The 18531-nt window shown below is 40.6% G+C and overlaps 1 protein-coding gene across 7 annotated transcripts in view; it reads left to right on the top strand.

Moving 5' to 3' along the window:
• Positions 1–18531, top strand: part of LOC110830336 (putative G protein-coupled receptor No18) — a 133062-nt gene that overhangs the window by 21137 nt on the left and 93394 nt on the right. The window contains exon 1 of one of the 7 annotated variants that reach the window (XR_015532748.1): positions 11340–11433. The exons of the other annotated variants lie outside the window; for them this stretch is intronic. The gene's annotated coding sequence lies outside the window, so the exon portion shown is untranslated. Of the gene's footprint in view, positions 1–11339; positions 11434–18531 lie in introns of those variants that run through there. 7 annotated transcript variants of the gene reach the window in all.

Below are 18531 nucleotides of genomic sequence, written 5' to 3'. Positions count from 1 at the left end.
CAAACGTTTCGGTGCAGCTTTCTGTCTCCATCTTCAGGGCTCCTGCAGTTTTTCAGTGTAAAATTATCAGCGTTTTAAGGCGTCGGCTTGTCGGTACAAACGTTTCGGTGCAGCTTTCTGTCTCCATCTTCAGGGCTCCTGCAGTTTTTCACGTGTAAAATTATCAGCGTTTTAAGGCGTCGGCTTGTCGGTACAAACGTTTCGGTGCAGCTTTCTGTCTCCATCTTCAGGGCTCCTGCAGTTTTTCACGTGTAAAATTATCAGCGTTTTAAGGCGTCGGCTTGTCGGTACAAACGTTTCGGTGCAGCTTTCTGTCTCCATCTTCAGGGCTCCTGCAGTTTTTCACGTGTAAAATTATCAGCGTTTTAAGGCGTCGGCTTGTCGGTACAAACGTTTCGGTGCAGCTTTCTGTCTCCATCTTCAGGGCTCCTGCAGTTTTTCACGTGTAAAATTATCAGCGTTTTAAGGCGTCGGCTTGTCGGTACAAACGTTTCGGTGCAGCTTTCTGCCTCCATCTTCAGGGATCCTGCAAGTTTTTCACGTGTAAAATTATCAGCGTTTTAAGGCGTCGGCTTGTCGGTACAAACGTTTCGGTGCAGCTTTCTGCCTCCATCTTCAGGGATCCTGCAAGTTTTTCACGTGTAAAATTATCAGCGTTTTAAGGCGTCGGCTTGTCGGTACAAACGTTTCGGTGCAGCTTTCTGCCTCCATCTTCAGGGATCCTGCAAGTTTTTCACGTGTAAAATTATCAGCGTTTTAAGGCGTCGGCTTGTCGGTACAAACGTTTCGGTGCAGCTTTCTGCCTCCATCTTCAGGGATCCTGCAAGTTTTTCACGTGTAAAATTATCAGCGTTTTAAGGCGTCGGCTTGTCGGTACAAACGTTTCGGTGCAGCTTTCTGTCTCCATCTTCAGGGCTCCTGCAGTTTTTCACGTGTAAAATTATCAGCGTTTTAAGGCGTCGGCTTGTCGGTACAAACGTTTCGGAGCAGCTTTCTGTCTCCATCTTCAGGGCTGGTATCGGTTCAAAATTCTATAACGAGTGACATTACCGATTTAACCTTGGATCACAATCATTCTGGTACCAGTTTCAATTTTTATGTGGTACGGGATGCGTTATTCCATTGTTTCGGCAACTTTTTTTGTTTATTTTTAATAAACAAGACACGTATGTGATGTGTTGGACTCGTAAGAAAGGATAATCTGATATCTGCTACTCGCTGCTTGAAGCTAGGAGTGAGGTGGACCCTCGTCCAACGCGAGGGTTGGATTCCTCGATGACTGCGCTTTATGTACGATCCGCGCGTTGGACAGACTCAGTTACATGGGTGAACGCGGCTACATTAATGTTGGAGAGACTGAAATAAAATACTGGAGCCCTTATTGTAGCTTAATTTTATGTCCTACGACTGCGTTCTCACAATACATTTTATAGCCGATCTATTCAAGTTTTATTCTTGGTGTAACAACTTAACTGTTGCTATAGAAACGTAGCTTCATCTGTTATCCGCTTTGTACTTAATGTCAGTACGTGTATCAGACATGCAGTGCCGCGTTGGGGGATGAACATTTTGTCAGCACCAATGCTAACTAGTGTCAGGTCATGACTCCCAGGGGAATCATGACTGCATTGTAAATGACCTGGTCGTGTGGAGTATTAGGATGTTCTATGTCTGATAGCAGTGTCTATATGTTTGCTCATTTTAACCCATTAAAACATATGTAAGAACAGAGTGCCTCTACACGATCAGGCTATACGTAATGTATGTCGTTTAACGATGACCTAAAAATTGACAATGTTGTGAAATAGAAAGTGGATTTTTTTTTTTAGTTTTTTTGTTTGTTTGAAAGTGACACGATTATTATCATATTTTTAAAATAGACGATAATAGGAGTGTATTAAAACCCTCGTCGTTCGTGTCGTGTATTTTATGGTTCCGAAGGGGTAGATTGCTCACGTTAGAAAGTGGTCTAGCGGTTAGAAGGCTGGCCTTGTAATCCTGGGGTCTCGGGTTCGATTCCCGGCGGTGCCCGAATTCATAACTTGTGTTGGGCAAGGCCGTGGTCTAGGCAACACGGAATTTTCCTCCGGGGGCTTCCCCGGTTTCTCCGTGGCATCCCAACAATTACTCCATTCACACACAGAAGAAGGCAATGGCAAACCACTTCTGGATCATCTGCCAAGAACGTATATGAACAGGTCCCAAACCGAGAAAAGGATGGAAGGATCCTGTTCATATGGACCTGTCGTCAGACAGAACACTACAAATAAAAAATAACTGTAGCGTACCAGTGCTTTCACTAATTATTTTTACGTCCAATCACTACATATTTCACACACACAAAATTATTGGACAAGCCGGATAGTGTGGAGTGCGGTCGAAGTTTCATTTTTCGTATTTTCCTCACTTCTCCAGTCGACTCTGATTCCTCAAGCCATTCTGTGTTTATCTCTTACTAATTGGTCACAGAAATTCAAGCATCGCAGTGTATAATGTTCATTTGAGACGTAGTCTTGTTAATGTTAAAACTAGTTTTTTATCAATATTCCGCTGTAGTTGGTATAGTAACTAACATAAAGTTTGCTTTTTCCCTGGGTGGCCATTCATTAAACCTCCTTTCAGCTTCGGATTACCTTGCATAGGACGTCTGTGAATGATTGCTCTCACACTTGTTGTGTGTCGTTCCTCTACAGCTGAAGTGTAGAAGTGATTTATGTCACTCTAGTACTCAGCTTGGCAGAATTTTTCGCTTGAATTTGCATCCAGTTCTGACAGTAGTAGCTGCTGGTTTCCTGTCTGAGGTTTTGAGAATATTTCTTCAGTTTCTCATACAAAATTCGTCATTGTTTTGATACGAAATAAGACATAAAATAAGGTAAATATGGTAACAGCGTAACCCGTTATATTAATTTTTGATTTCGCTGTATCAGCTGAGCATTAAATTATTTGTGATACCATTTGTATAGCCAAGTCTTCGCACAAGGAACTGTATGGATCCAAAACATGCTGGCAGGCTGTCGTTTCGTGTTTTTAGAATGGCGTTCTGGTAACATTCAGCGGATTTTGTTGGGCAAGTTTGTGCTTGCTATGGATACGAGTAGTTTATTTTTAGATTAGAAATGCAATTTCCATGCGACGTTAGTTCTGCTATATTTATAACAAAAAACTTCCCAACATGCTGTACCATTTCGAGTATATGGTACAACGTATCGCGTCTAGTCTTTATAAAATCTGAACTTAATCGTGAAATATTCTTACAACTTATGAATTATCCTCTGTGTACAAATTATATTCCAGCATTTTATTTTGTTTCCAGGCTTCTGATATTTGGTGCTGTTACATTATTAATTTTTTTTATTACTTATTGTTTTATTGGGTTATTTAAATTGAGAAAATGTAGCATCCCACTGGGATACTGAAAAACATGTCGTGACCTATTTGGAACGGGCGCTTCTCTAACGACACTGTCAGCTAAAGTACTATTATCAGGCCTATTATTAGCAGACGAAAAATAGGTCAGGTGCGAGCTACTCTCAGCTCATCCTATTCTGAATAAAAATTTACTTGGATATTATCCATCGTCTAGTGAATATAAAACATAAAACGACGTTTCGGAGATGGGACTCTATTTCCGTCTTCAGGTTCCTACACAGTTGGGCCCACTAGATAGAGCTAATCCCTATCTCCGGAGATATTATTATTATTATTATTATTATTATAAAGATCGGTATTTTGCAAAAAAAATTTGCAGTTCATAGTTGAATGTTTTAGGTAACTGCGAAACAAAATTGTGCCCTTTGGCTTAAATATGCTCTGTATATCACCACTTTGATTTCGAATTTGATGGGATGTCTTACCTTTATCACGCATAACGTAATTGAGCTGGCAGATGTGAGACGCGGGTTTATATATAGAGCTTTTGTTCTGGCCGGCTTTCCATTGCCTGCCCGTTCAGTTACCTATTAATGACAGCGTGTTGTATGGATTCCTTCAAGTCTGCACCCCAGTTGTGATGATTGAGCCATTCAGTAATGGCATTACAATGGCCTATTGTAGCCACAAAGCCTTTTCTTGCCTTCTAACACGATACAGCACTTCAAAGCCGGATCATCCTTTTGAAGCCGATTCTCGTGTAAAATAACGTTTAAGGGCTTGCACGCACGAGGATTTTCTGCCTCAACGGTAAAACAACCGCAATCCCATATTATAGTTGCCTGTGCGCACGGACGGTGAAATAAACGCATTGTCTGCGTTTTCTTTTCAGTTGTGACCTGGATTTTGTGGAGACAGTTGGCGTGTGCTCTAGGCTGATAAGTCGATGTATGGATTTTGAAAATGAAGCGTGCGCGCAAGGTGTAAAATTCTTCAAAATAACACGAGTTTCTTCACAAAGATTAATACAGTTTACGTAGATATAAGCGTGAGAAAAAATTGTTCTTGAAGTGAGCATGGAAATTTTAAAGGCCTATATTCCACAAAACATTGGACTGTTCTCGTCGTAATATTGAGGTGACGTTGACCTATCCATGGCCTCAAACTGACATGAATATGGTCATTCAGTTTCCTGCAGATCGGCAGATATATGCATTTGAAAAAAATCACTTTCGAATGACCTTGAAAACTTTAAAGGCTTCTATTTGGAAAACCCATGGACTGATATTGTCGTGACCATAACATGACGCTGACCTGTCCGTGACCTCTTCGGGTTTCATAAATGGAGATGAATTTCTTGACTATCTGTGCGACTACTAGCTTGTGAAGGACACTGTGCCCCGTAAAGTTAGATCCAAGTTGACTTAATACTGAGTTGGGATCAGTTGTGGCCTTGTAGGTGGTTACTGACATTGCATAGGAAAGCATACCATGTAGATGGGGGCAGTATGTTCCTACGTTGAAAATCAGCTACAAGATTACACAGAATCACAATCCGGAAGTTCACAATCGCCATATTTATCGGCGTAATCTCCCACTGATTGCGAAGGCTCAAAGTGGGGGGTAATTATGACTGAATATCAAATGTTTGCTTCTAGCCGAGCGATGTTTGTACTGGGAGACGATTACCTCTGTTGTAGATGTGCCACTGTTGTTCTCATGTGGCAGGGTTCACACCTGAATGACGTCGCCGCGGCGTCGCAGTGCTCCACATACCCACTGGCTGTGTATTGGGCGTTGAGTTAGTGTTCACTGTGTAAAATGTGACGAGAGAAGGGTATGCCCCAATTTGTTAACTCTCCTGGGTTTACTTAGTACCGCCCATTCGTATTCCTCCGTCCCAAGCCTAAGAGTTACCTTAAAATCTGGCCGTATAATTTAATTTCGGTCTTTACCCCATCTATGAAACACTTTGTCCTGAAGATTTTTCAATACATCGAATATTTAAGGTATTTTTGTTATTTGTAGTGTTCTGTGTGACGACAGGTCCATATGAACAGGATCCTTCCATCCTTTTCTCGGACTGGGACCTGTTCATATACGTTCTTGGCAGATGATCCAGAAGTGGTTTGCCATTGCCTTCTTCTGTGTGTGAATGGAGTAATTGTTGGGATGCCACGGAGGAAAACTCCGTGTTGCCTAGACCACGGCCTTGCCCAACACAAGTTATAAATTTGAGCACCACCGGGAATTGAACCCGGGACCCCAGGCTTACAAGGCTAGTGTTCTGACCGCTAGACCACCGTGGCGGTAATATTTAAGGTAATACAAGGGAAAATAATGTATGACTCTATTGCTGTAGTGTTATTGGATTTGCGTGAAATCTGCAATAGATTATAATCAGGACCAGCGATCCGTTCAAAATAACAAAGAACTCAATTAGGAAAGTGAGATTTCAGGTTCTGAGGGCGGCGAGTGTGAAGGTTACAGCCTTCCTGGATATTACGCCACGTAGTTTCATAGAAGTTGACCGACGTTTCAGAGGTCATTATCGCCATATTTTTCCCGACAAGCACACGCAATTCTGAACTTAATTATAGAACATTTCCACTTTATTCGAAATATAAAACGTTGGTGTACATGTAGATTTTTAACGTGTATTTTAAATTGAAATTTATTGAAACTGGGAAATGTGGTGTCGCACATCTTGTATAGTTCTAGAGACGAGTCGGGCCGTAAATTTTACATCCCTGGTATTAAAGCTCTGAACAGGTATCTTATTCTTTTAAAACATGAATTTAATTTGTTTCTTATTAAAGAATTCTAACGGGCTATTGAAATTGTTACAAATCTTTTTCGACAGGAAATAACGTAAATATCCTGTCTAATCCTATTTTCCACAAATGACTGCGAGAAGAAATTAATTAAAATTTCCACATAACTCTTACTGTTATGTGGGGGTTAGAAACAAATGTCATACGGATTCCGTGTTTAAAGTCAAGGAATCGTTTGGTCTTTGCATTCTTGTCTTGTTTAAAGTAGTATCTGTTATCGTTGTTATAAATCTGAGTGCATTTTGAGGAATTCGAGGTCAGAAATAGAAATGAAGTTGCTTTGTGCTGACGTTTGTTTCTTGTACGTATTATCCAGCAAGTAACACATTCCTGGAGCTATTCTTCGCTTCAGTAAACTGGAAGACACATTTCACAGAAGAGATTATGAATTACCATATTTCTTTGAACCTGAACTAAAATACGTGCCCTACTGTCTGTAATAAACCGCCACGGTGGTCTAGTGGTCAGAACACTAGCCTTGTAAGCCTGGGGTCCCGGGTTCAATTCCCGGTGGTGCTCAAATTTATAACTTGTGTTGGGCAAGGCCGTGGTCTAGGCAACACGGAGTTTTCCTCCGTGGCATCCCAAAAATTACTCCATTCACACACAGAAGAAGGCAATGGCAAACCACTTCTGGATCATCTGCCAAGAACGTATATGAACAGGTCCCAGTCCGAGAAAAGGATGGAAGGATCCTGTTCATATGGACCTGTCGTCAGACAGAACACTACAAATAAAAAACTGTCTGTAATACCTGATCTACGATAATCATCATCATCATCATCTTTAGCCCCCTATTGTCCTCACCTATTAACTGTAACACAGGAACAAAAACACTTTTTCAATTTTTATTGCACAGTCATATTCTTAGAATTAATTCTAACAACAATAATAGTCTTGTAGTAGAATCCAAATTGTTTCAGCTTTCAACTATCACAATCTATCTCCTCAAGATCAGCATTACCATTCCATCTTGCACCTGGTTTTCCATGTGGGTGTTTTCACACTAAAATTTTGTATGCATTTCTTGTGAATTTTCTCATTATTTTAAAAGAAGTACTGAGTAGTTGAGCAACAGCGGAGTCCTTTAAGTTCACAAAACATTTTACTATTCATTTCGCTACGTGATATATTTAAGTAACGCGTCGTTAAATGGATCAGGTGTGTCCAAGTACGCAGTTAAAATTCATGTGCCGTATATTTAACTCTTTCTTTGCTGGATTTTGTTGGCCCAGGATAAGGACCGGTGGAGGGCTTTAGTTAATTCGGTGATGAAACTTGGGGTTCCCTAAGCCGTCTAGTTTTTTTTTTGCTACGAAATAGATATTTTTCTTGGTATCCGTAATTGATAATTTTACTGGAAATAATCTGCCATCTCTTTTGGATACTTGGAACTATTTGTGGTTACCACCAATGAAGACTGTTATTGCTATGGAAACGTGCAAGCAAATGATGACATTTATTTTGTGTTGCATTGATTGAAATTGGTCTATAAGAAACAAGCGGAATTTGTAATAATAGGTCATTGTTATAAAATGAGGCCATCTTAAGACTGCTTCCTCAGCTGTTGCCAGGGTTATCACCATATCCTACAGTGTAATGTGTGCTAGAGTGGCATATGGGTTTTCTGTAGGCGAAAATAGAAATTGAATTACGTGCTTCAAGTGCAGATTTTAGAATGTTGTAATAAGCACCTTTTTATGCCCGTTCTTTTTTAAAAGCAGTATGCAAGCCAGTTGTAATGTACGCACATTCCGCCTTTACATTCGGGGTCTTTATTTTGCCCAGAGCGTGTGCTTATCGATTGCTGTGATTATCAGAATAAATGACTATTATTTCCTTTTTCTTGGTAATGGACAAACATTTTGTCTTGTTTGAGCCAGGAAGTGGGTTCTTAAATGTTATTTAAGTGAACTTAATACTTCAAAGGTCAAACGATTAACTGTTTCTTGTACATATTGAGACTGTAGGTAGGAGTTTTTTTGAATTGTTATTGATACATTTGGTTCTAAGATTCCCATTTTGTGTGGGAAGAAATCGGAATGTAGTGAGCTTGAGTTTTAGTATCACTTGGATGGTGTGTGGGTGACATGACGTTTCTGGAAGCTTTACGTATCCAATTTATTGTCAGACAACGCTTCATTGTATTGCAGATTTACGTGTATTTTTTTTATTTAAATTCCCGTAGAAGTTCCTTTACAGAAAGCCCTACGTCTGAATGGAGGTGCAGCGTTAGATTTGTTACTCGTGTTGACAACGAAGTTCACACTTTGGGGCCCACATATAGTCAGAACAAATAGCTGTTATATAACACTCAGTGTGGTGATTAAAGATTTTTGCATTCTGCAATTGATGCTAACATATTGTAGGGTGTGCATAATTAATTTCTAGCGGTTAGAACGCTGGCCTTGTAATCCTGGGGTCTCGGGTTCGATTTCCGGCGGTGCCCGAATTTATAACTTGTGTTGGGCAAGGCCGTGGTCTAGGCAACACGGAGTTTTCCTCCGTGGCATCCCAACAATTACTCAATTCACACACAGAAGAAGGCAATGGCAAACCACTTCTGGATCATCTGCCAAGAACGTATATGACAGGTCCCAGTCCGAGAAAAGGATGGAAGGATCCTGTTCATATGGACCTGTCGTCAGACAGAACACTAAATAATAATAATAATAATAATAATAATATGTAGATAACGCATGGATTAAATTAGCCCGATATAACATGTGAATCACTGCTTTCCCGTATGTATAAATGTTAACTGTTAGACGTGCATTTGTGACCTGTCCTAATGCCAAATGCCTAACTCTGTTGTTTCATTGTAAAATTGTACGTTTAGCGAAGTTCTGTTACCATACTGTATTTAAAGATTTTGATACACGTTTAGCTATCACCCTAAAAATCTACAAATCCTCCGACATGTCAGTGTAGTTTATGGTAGGAAATTGATAATAACAAACGAGATGCGCCTTAGTGACGTGCTTGTTCAGACTAAGATAGATGAGAAGCTGTCAGGAAGTTCAAAAGTTAGTTTGACCGAGGTCAGACGTAGTGGCACTTATACGCGTTGATATCGCAAGCTAATTTTCGTCTAAAACTAGGAAATAGGGTTAGGCGGTTTTAGTTTATATCTCTCTCTCTGTGTAAAGTATCTGGTAGTTTAACTTAACGTTGCTTGACAGTTTACAGTCCTGACCTAAACATTTTGACCCTTGGTCATATGTGTTTAGTTTTGAACAGAAGTTTTTTCCGGACAAAATTTGTCAACACCCAGCTAGCCAAATTCCTCGTCGTTTATAGCAACAGGAGTGGTGTCACCTCGCTTAAAACAGCCTGCCACTGGAGCTAATTCTGAGGCACAAACGTGGATGGAAGGAAATACGGAAAACGGAGATCAGAAGAGAGAGAATTAAGCGAGGAAGACAAATGGATGAAAGGAAGGAAGGAAGGAATATGTGTTGGTTGTTGAAGACGTCTGCGAATGAACCTACGAGGGTCGCTCATTAAGTAATGCCCCACATTTTTTTCCTCAGAACATATTTATTCAAGATGGCTCAAATTTAGTGACAATATAAATCAATGTTTCCTTTACACATACTATTTTTCCACATAGTCCCCATCAACTTGTACGGTTTTACGCCAGCGTGGAACAAGTGCATGCATGCCTTGCCGGTACCAGCTCTTGTCCTGTGCACGTAGCCATGTCCTCACTGCTTGAATCACGCTCTCGTCATCTTCAAATCTTGTTCCGCGGATAGCATCTTTAAGTGGCCCAAAGAGATGGAGTCGGAGGGTGGATGGGGCAGCACCGTTCAACCAAATTTGGTGATTTCTTCCCGGGTTCTCAGACTTGTGTGAGGGCGTGCATTGTCGTGCAGGAGCAAAATTTCTGCTGGATGCTTGTGAGGCCGAACTCGTCGAAAACGCTTCTTGAGGGTTTTCAGGGTCCTGATGTACGCGTCTGAATTGATGGTCGCACCTCTTGGCATCACATCCACAAGAATGACCCCATCATTGTCCCAAAAGACAGTCATCATGACTTTTCCGGCGGAGGGAGTTGTCTTGAATTTCTTCTTTCTCGGTGATTGAGGATGATGCCACTCCATTGACTGCCTTTTTGTCTCTGGCTCAAAGTGGTGTATCCAGGTTTCGTCACCTGTAATGATCCGGGACAGAAAGACCTCTCCCTCAGCATCAAAACGCTCCAACAATTCAGAAGAAATCGTTTTCCTTTGAATCCTGTGGTCTGCTGTGAGACTTCGTGGAACCCATCTTGCGCACACCTTCGAATATGCGAGAGCCTGGATAATTGCAATCACACTTCCATTGCTGACTGAAAGCTGTTGGGCCAATTGTCGAGTTGTGATGCGCCGATCCTCACGAATAATGGCATCCGCGCGGTTCAACATGTCTGGAGTGGTGGCTGTGGCAGGACGCCCAGAGCGCGGCAGATCACGGAGCTCGGTTTCTTCACTTCCTGAAGCTTTAACTCTCTTAGCCCAGCGACCAACGGTGCTCCTATCGACTGCACAGCTTCCATACACAGCACACAAACGTTTATGAATGTTCACCACCGTTTCTTTTTCAGCAACAAGGAATTCAATTACAGCTCGTTGCTTGTAACGAGAGTCGTTCACAGACGCCATTTTAACAGTTCACTACAGCTCCGCTATCGGTTGGAATCATTTGAAACTCCGTACACGAACGCGGGAAACATCAAATCTCAAGCATGTAAAAGTACACTTTTCTATCTTCATTATTGGCTGAGAAAAAAAATGTGGGGCATTACTTAATGAGCGACCCTCGTAAATTTGCCAACCTCCGACCCGCGGCCATGATGACAGGCCCGAGGCTACATGAAATGATGCCCACTGACAGATAGACAAACAAGGAGCGATAAGTCGCTCTTGCACAGAGTAACAGTTTTATATCGGGTAAAGTGTACTGTGAATCTAAAGGTTCCGGAAGTCTGTGAGAAGTGACAATCACTTGTGGAGGCGGTCCGTGCCTCTTGCCCGTCTACTTCTTAAACAGACGCTGCTGTGAAAGCCTATGGCGCTAGGCGTCGTCGTCGTCGTCGTAAACAGCTATTTCCAGGACTGCAGGCGCGCGTCGTTCGTCAGTTGTTGCCGAGCGTTCGACGACGCCCTCTGACTCAGTCGCCGATTGGATTTCGTCGGGAACGTCTTTGTATTCGGGTTTTCTGAACGCGGACGTCGTAACGTGGGTAAGTTCGAAAGTTCCTCAGAGGATAAACGTAGGTTTACAAATACTGATTCAACCGGCCACCCAAATTTGTATCTGCTTTCGTCTGTCAGCGTTATTACTCTTAATGTTACGTAAAGCAAGTCTCTGGAATTAAGTATTGATTAATCACAAAAAAAATGGAATCTAATTTTTCTTACCTACAAATGCAATATTTGCTGTTTTCCACACTCCATTCGTTAAATTCCCTACATAGTCAGATGCTATTTTCATTTTGTTAAATATTTGCATCGAAAAATACTTCAAACAAGTTAAATGTCTCATGGGCATTTTGGGTACCTCCATAATTCAGATTCTTCGCCAGATACTATTAGGAATATGAAATCAACGAGAATTGGATGGGCGAAACGTGTAGCACGCACGGGGAGATCAAAGTTTCACACAAAATTTGTTTGGTGGAGCTGAGGAGACAAGTCGGAAGACCTATGCGGAGATGGGAAGATAATATTAAAATGGAGATTGGGTTGGGATGTGTGGATTGGATTAATGTGGCCCAGGATATGGACCGGTGGCGGGCTCTTGTGAATACAGTAGTGAAACTTCGGGTTTCATAAAAATTGACGATTAACTGAGTGATTGGGGTTCTGAAAGATGTTCCATGGTCTTACTATTTTACAGGGATATTTCTGTAAGAGGCAAATAAACATTAATACAAGGGACCTGAAATGTCGATGTTTGTGTTACGGGTTGTAGAGCCGTTCGGACTTGTAGGTACATACCAACGTTCCAGAGGAACATACTGTTTCCATCTTCAGTGCTGAAGTACCCTATATCACTTACATTAACATTCAGTAACTTGATATTTGGTCCACAGTGTATTTGTGTGTTTCGTATGATTCTCACTGTAAACAGCGATTATTTCGTTAAACTGCGTTAACCAGTTGATCTTTGTAATGGTTAAGTGAAGTGTTTTCTTTGCGGTAAGGACTGGATTCTTAAATATTATTTAGAAAAGCTTCGGTTTCCGAAATTTGTATTATTGTTTAACTTGACATCTATTTTTATAACATTTTAGTTTTAATAATAATATATAACTCGCACAGTCAAATGAATTAGTGACAAATATACGTGATCTCTAAATGTGAGTGTATCTTACGTTTTTACGTATCAGCACAGAGATACATTCGGAGTTTTTATGTTCGAATGAGGTCTCTCTGAAGTAGTGGCGTGTAGAGACCGTAAGGGGAGTGAGTCGTTAAACATGCATGAGGTAACGATCTCTCAGTTATAGTTCGGTGCTATTCTGGTTTGATTTCTGGTCTGGTTGTTGCGACACGCCAGTTCAATATGTCTGGATGAGTGACGTAACTTTTATTGTTTTTTCACACGGGACATAGTCTTTTACGCGAGTGTCCTAAAAAACATATATCTGTATTCTATAAGACGGGATAGTTCAGTATGCAAAGTTGCTCCTTGCTCCATGATCAGGATTTTGTTCCCGACGGTAATAGAGTGTTTCTGTTCATCGCCGCATGCACATCGACTCTGGAGCCCCGACGTGAAGAATCTTCCCGATTTCTTGTGCTCTAGAGGCTTGGGGTTACTCGATCGCTCTGCGTGGTCATGTTCTCGTGAAACCGTCCACATTTATGGAGACACGACCCCCGAGCGCGAGTAACGTGGACCCACCTTGGCGGATATCGGTGCTGTGGGTAACAGGGTTACAGCGTCGTTAAATAAGCAACAGGTAAATAGAGGACAGAAAGATAGGAGGTTACTCACCACCATTTTGTTGTCAGCACTTATAATAAAAATTGTATATTTCGGTAAGAGACGAGATCTCTTGGGAAAGTTATAGGCGAGGGGATAATATTAAAGCGGCGAGGTGAAGTTGTGTCCATGTTTAATTCAACACAAAGTCATGAAGAGGTGTGGGAACTGAATTAAAAAAAAGGCATCTGTAGAACAAGTAACTATCAAGTTGGTGCAAATTGTAGATTATTTGATGTACAATGGATATTTTATATATCTTTACAGATTAGCCATATTATTGCTTTGATTTGCGAGTACAGGCGATAAGATATCACTCATCGCTTGTTGCTTGGATGTGAATCCTGCCTTCTTAAAGTGAACTGAAGAGAACATGATAATACAGGAATGCCGCCCCAAATTGATCCACGCTTCCTGTGGAATTGGTCCAACTGAAAATTCCAGCCAGTATCTAGGTGCCCCGCGGCAGATGATGGAGAGAAGTCGGGAGTTGGGGGGGGGGGGGGGGCACGTACAGACGATTAGGTTCGGGTAATCGTATATATCGTTACATCCAGGTTGACTTTAACTACGTTCTGTCTTATCGAACGCCCCCAGACACTGGGACACTTCTCAAGGCACGTAGAATCATTCTGTGTTACTGAAGATGGCTGTCTTCCGGGATACTGTGCCGTGTCGTTTGGTAGAAGGCCGACGTTTCAGAGGTGCTCACTGCCTCCCATCATCGTAGCAGGCAGCAAATACATCTGAAACCTCGGTAAACATCTACCAGACTGCACGTCGCAACATTCCAGGAGACAGCCATCTTCATGCTTGCCGCCGTAAGAATTTGAAATCTCAAAGGATTTTTTATGAAGTTTATAAGAGCGGTTTTTCGATAAATATCATATTCAGTGGTCGTCCTTGCGTGCAGACACTCGGTAGCACGTAATTTGTTACGGGAATATTGAGTCATATCGCAGTGTCCCTATGCGTATAAGCAGCTTTATGTAAAATCTAAATGAATTCCTCAGAGCTAAAGTGGTATAAGTCGGATTCGTTTAATGATGTATAAAATAAGATTTCTCATTGATACGGAATGAAAAAAAAGATGCACGGTAATTTGACTTGATTGCTTGCTAGAAAAATTTTAGTAGATGTAGTACAAATGTATTTTCTTTGATTACGTGGAATAAATTGAGAATATACGTATACCTAAAACACTCGTTCTGTACGTTTATTGACATATGCCACTGTAACTCTGATCGGCTTATGTAAGAGCGATATTTGTAATCTTCCACACGTAGACGGAAGATACCGGAGATGGACGGGAAGTGGAGGAGCTGTCGTGTGAAATGTGATATACATATTGGTAGGAGGGGGACAGGGCAAGTTCGGTTACTGCAATATATTGAAGGGATTTTCAATCATAAAAATGTCGAAAGCTACCGACCGATGTACTGTAAAAAAAAAAGGGGGGGGGAAGGCTGTGTTTGTCTGTCCATCTGTTGTCGCGTATAAGACGCGCGGGAGTAACAAACCTCCGTGGTATGTATGTATCACCGGTTTTTAAAGCCAGTAACTTTGAAATTTTCTTACAAACAGCGTTTTTGTAATTGAAACGCGCCCCTTTCTAGGTACGAACTGCAATTTTTAATCATCTGTTGTTTAGACGAACATCTACAACATTATTAGCATTCTTAGCTATTTAGGTACTGAATCATTTAAAGTTAATGATTTACAGAAGGGGCCAGACCTCAAGTACTAAATTTCATCGAAATTTGTTGCGCAATTTTAGAGTGAGACATGACTTCTTGCAGAGAGGGACACTCCATAACGGTTTCATCTGATAAATTTATTTAAATAAAAATACTAACAGAAATCATGCACAAACGACTCTTTTAATCCTTATTTTAGCAGCGGATTAATACAGCGTAACCATGGCAACAGTTTGAATGCAATAACTCGGCCAGAGAGTCGTATCATTCTCTTTGCTTCTTGTAATTCATACAATGCAGAAACACGTCCGGTGGTTTTACGCGAATCTAAAAATCAACCCGGAGTATTATTATCCCCAATTTAGAACAGACACGTCAGGCCTACGTTAACGCGGCATGAACGAACAAACAAACAAACAAACCCAAAAGATAGGGTTATGTGAGAAGCGTCTCCAGGCGATTACAGCGCCCTTTGCGTAAAGTGCTTGAACTGAACACACGATCGTTAGGAAGTTCTAGTCCGACGGTCTGCACCTCCGAGACTCTTGATTAGATTTTGATTAAATTTAGTTTTAGTGTTCTATAATAAAAGTTAATACCGGCTCTGGGGGTCCACTGAATCTTCTTTCCAGTGGTTACTAGGTTATTTACTCAAGGACAAAGCGACCGAACCTTGAAGCTGAGCAGCCACCTTAATCTATTGCTCAGTATGACAGCCACGAGATTGTTTTAATTTCCTTTAATCGGGATCTAATTGTTACTCATCGTGTATGGGGTGTGATTGTTTCCTTCCGCGTTATTTTAAATTTATAATTTACTTATCGAAACACGCAAAGCTTCGCAACATGCGTCTTTGAAAATTCGTCTTCAAGTAGCTTAAGATTAATTTTACGGGCATTTTTAAGCCAGCATTTTATTGTTCTCTAATCCGAGTTACGTTCAATTTATATGAATCATAAACGAAGTTTACGTGTCGCAGCGTCGTTCACGAAGTACGTAATCAGATTTGCGTGAAGTTTTATTTTTCGTGGAATGTCGAAATCACATGTGTAAGAGATTTAATCCTAAGTGTTCATGAACAAATATACGGGGAGCCTGTATGCCGCTGTGTTGGAGATTATACTCGCATAAGTTGTAAACAGAAGTAATATCTGCAAATGTGATGTTTGTTAAGGATACATAATCCTCTTTGGAGTAAGGTGAAATGTGACTAGTTCTTGTGTTAATAAATCACCGCCGATTAAAGAGCAAAGTTGTAGCTACCATTAAGAACGGGTCTTTTGAAACAGCGTTTGGTGTAGTGCATTATGGGATTCAGGAGGATTACATTTTAGTTCTAATGCCACTTACCATAAATGATAACACTAATCATAATTTTGGTTCTTTCACGCAAGTGCGTAGCAAAATCAAGAAAGCCGATTGCAGGCAGACACCGATAATGTGATTAAGGGCGATTACAAAAACATGTTATGTGCGATGAGCCGACAAATTGAAGTATTTGAATGACAACAGACTTTACAAGTCCTTTCAAACCTCGTTTTCAGAGATAGTAACCATGAAATACAAAAGTACACTCCTCAATATTACACGAAATGTGCATGTACGTATATTACGTATATTTTTTTTGTTATGAAAATCTTGTACGACTTGTGAATTTTTAAAATTATTTATAATCGTGTGAAAAATGTATTTTATCCGATTACATTGCCCGTGCGGTCTGAGGCTCGGGTAATGGGTTCGAATCCCACTTATGGTATCCACGTCTTTCTGTTGTTGTACTGCGTAGGGTCGAGGTCTAGCGTCGGGATGAACCCCGGTCCAGAGGAGTCCCACAAAATATCGACAGATTTTCGGGAAAGGTGAAGATTCCGAGAGTGCTATAGCGCTTATAAACTAGGAAGATTTAGTAGTTTTAACCGCGGTGATTAGCCTGCGATCTCCGGCCGTGTGCCAAGAGTGTGTCACTTTCACACACTGATTATTACACTTCTTGGGTATCTGCTGAGGGATTCCTCTGGCTTTCATCCAGGCATGACGTCGTCTTAACGATCCATTGAGCTGTGAAAACCTATTTGCCTTTTTTTTTTTTTTAAAAAAAAGAAAGACGTTCATCGCATTCATTGATTTATTTTTTAAGGCTTTTTGGTCTAGGATATTTTTCTGTTGTGATATCACATTCCAGATTTTTTCAGGTCTGCCCACAAGCCTTTGTGATTCCGCGGCTGCATGGGTACAAGGATGTGGCATTTAGGAACAATGCAGTGCCTTGTTTTCACAAGGAGATTCTGTTTAATTGCGTTGTGTTTGAAGAAAGAAATAACTGGGCCGGAAATTAAGTTTTAATATGTGTTTTGTTATAAATATCACCGTCATGTTATAACTTACGTAGACATTAATTAGGATTATTTTTTTATAAAACTAAATTCTAGCGTCTTTCGTAATTTAGAGCGCAACTCCTCCAACTATCAGCAACTCTTCATTTTCTATCGATGTGTTTCGTATGATTCTCAACGTAAACAGCGATTATTTCCTTAAACAGCGTTAACCAGTTGATCTTTGTAATGGTGAAGTTAAGTGCTTTCTTCGCGGTACGGACTGAATTCTTAAATATTAATCAGACGAACTATGATTCTCACTGTAAACAGCGATTATTTCCTTAAACAGCGTTAATCAGTTGATCTTTGTAACGGTGAGGTCTGGTGTTTTCTTCGCGGTACGGACTGAATTCTTTAATATTAGTCAGACGAACTATGATTCTCAACGTAAACAGCGATTATTTCCTTAAACAGCGTTAACCAGTTGATCTTTGTAATGGTGAAGAGTTGTGTTTTCTTCGCGGTACGGTCTGAATTCTTTAATATTAATCAGACGAACTATGATTCTCAATGTAAACAGCGATTATTTCCTTAAACAGCGTTAACCAGTTGATATTTGTAACGGTGAGGTCTGGTGTTTTCTTCGCGGTACGGACTGAATTCTTTAATATTAATCAGACGAACTATGATTCTCAACGTAAACAGCGATTATTTCCTTAAACAGCGTTAATCAGTTGATCTTTGTAATGGTGAGGTCTGGTGTTTTCTTCGCGGTACGGACTGAATTCTTTAATATTAATCAGACGAACTATGATTCTCAACGTAAACAGCGATTATTTCCTTAAACAGTGTTAACCAGTTGATCTTTGTAACGGTGAGGTCTGGTGTTTTCTTCGCGGTACGGACTTAAATCTTAAATATGATTTAGACAAAGTTGGGATTCAAAATATTATTATCTCTTGGACATTGCATTTCGAGCGAGTTGCTTTAAAATCGTCTTGTGTGGACCATTTAATTATAGTCTCTTCGTGTTTTGTTTGCTCAAAGCGCATGAATTGAACGGGGTAGGAAGGGGCGTATATATACGCATTTTTATCTGCGAAACCACTGATCAGATTCGATTAAATTGTATATTCTGTTGGTGGGAGTCTGTATAGTTACTTTAAAAGTTCAGCCCAAATTTAATTTTTGTTCATATCGATGAAATGTGAAGCTTATTTTACGTTAAACTACGATCGAGTTGTATGAATTTTGTCAGAAACTGTTTATCATCTGAAAATCCAGCAGTTATTGTAACTTATCAAGTTTGTTAAAGTTTTAGGCAAGATAAGTTACAAT

This window comes from Zootermopsis nevadensis, unplaced genomic scaffold (assembly GCF_977971745.1).
Source record: "Zootermopsis nevadensis isolate Lab colony 2312 unplaced genomic scaffold, Znev_1.0 Znev_ptg000061l, whole genome shotgun sequence".
NCBI classification, from domain to species: domain Eukaryota; kingdom Metazoa; phylum Arthropoda; class Insecta; order Blattodea; family Termopsidae; genus Zootermopsis; species Zootermopsis nevadensis.
The sequence above is the reverse complement of the archived record's forward strand: the minus strand, read 5'-3'. Positions and strand labels throughout refer to the sequence as shown.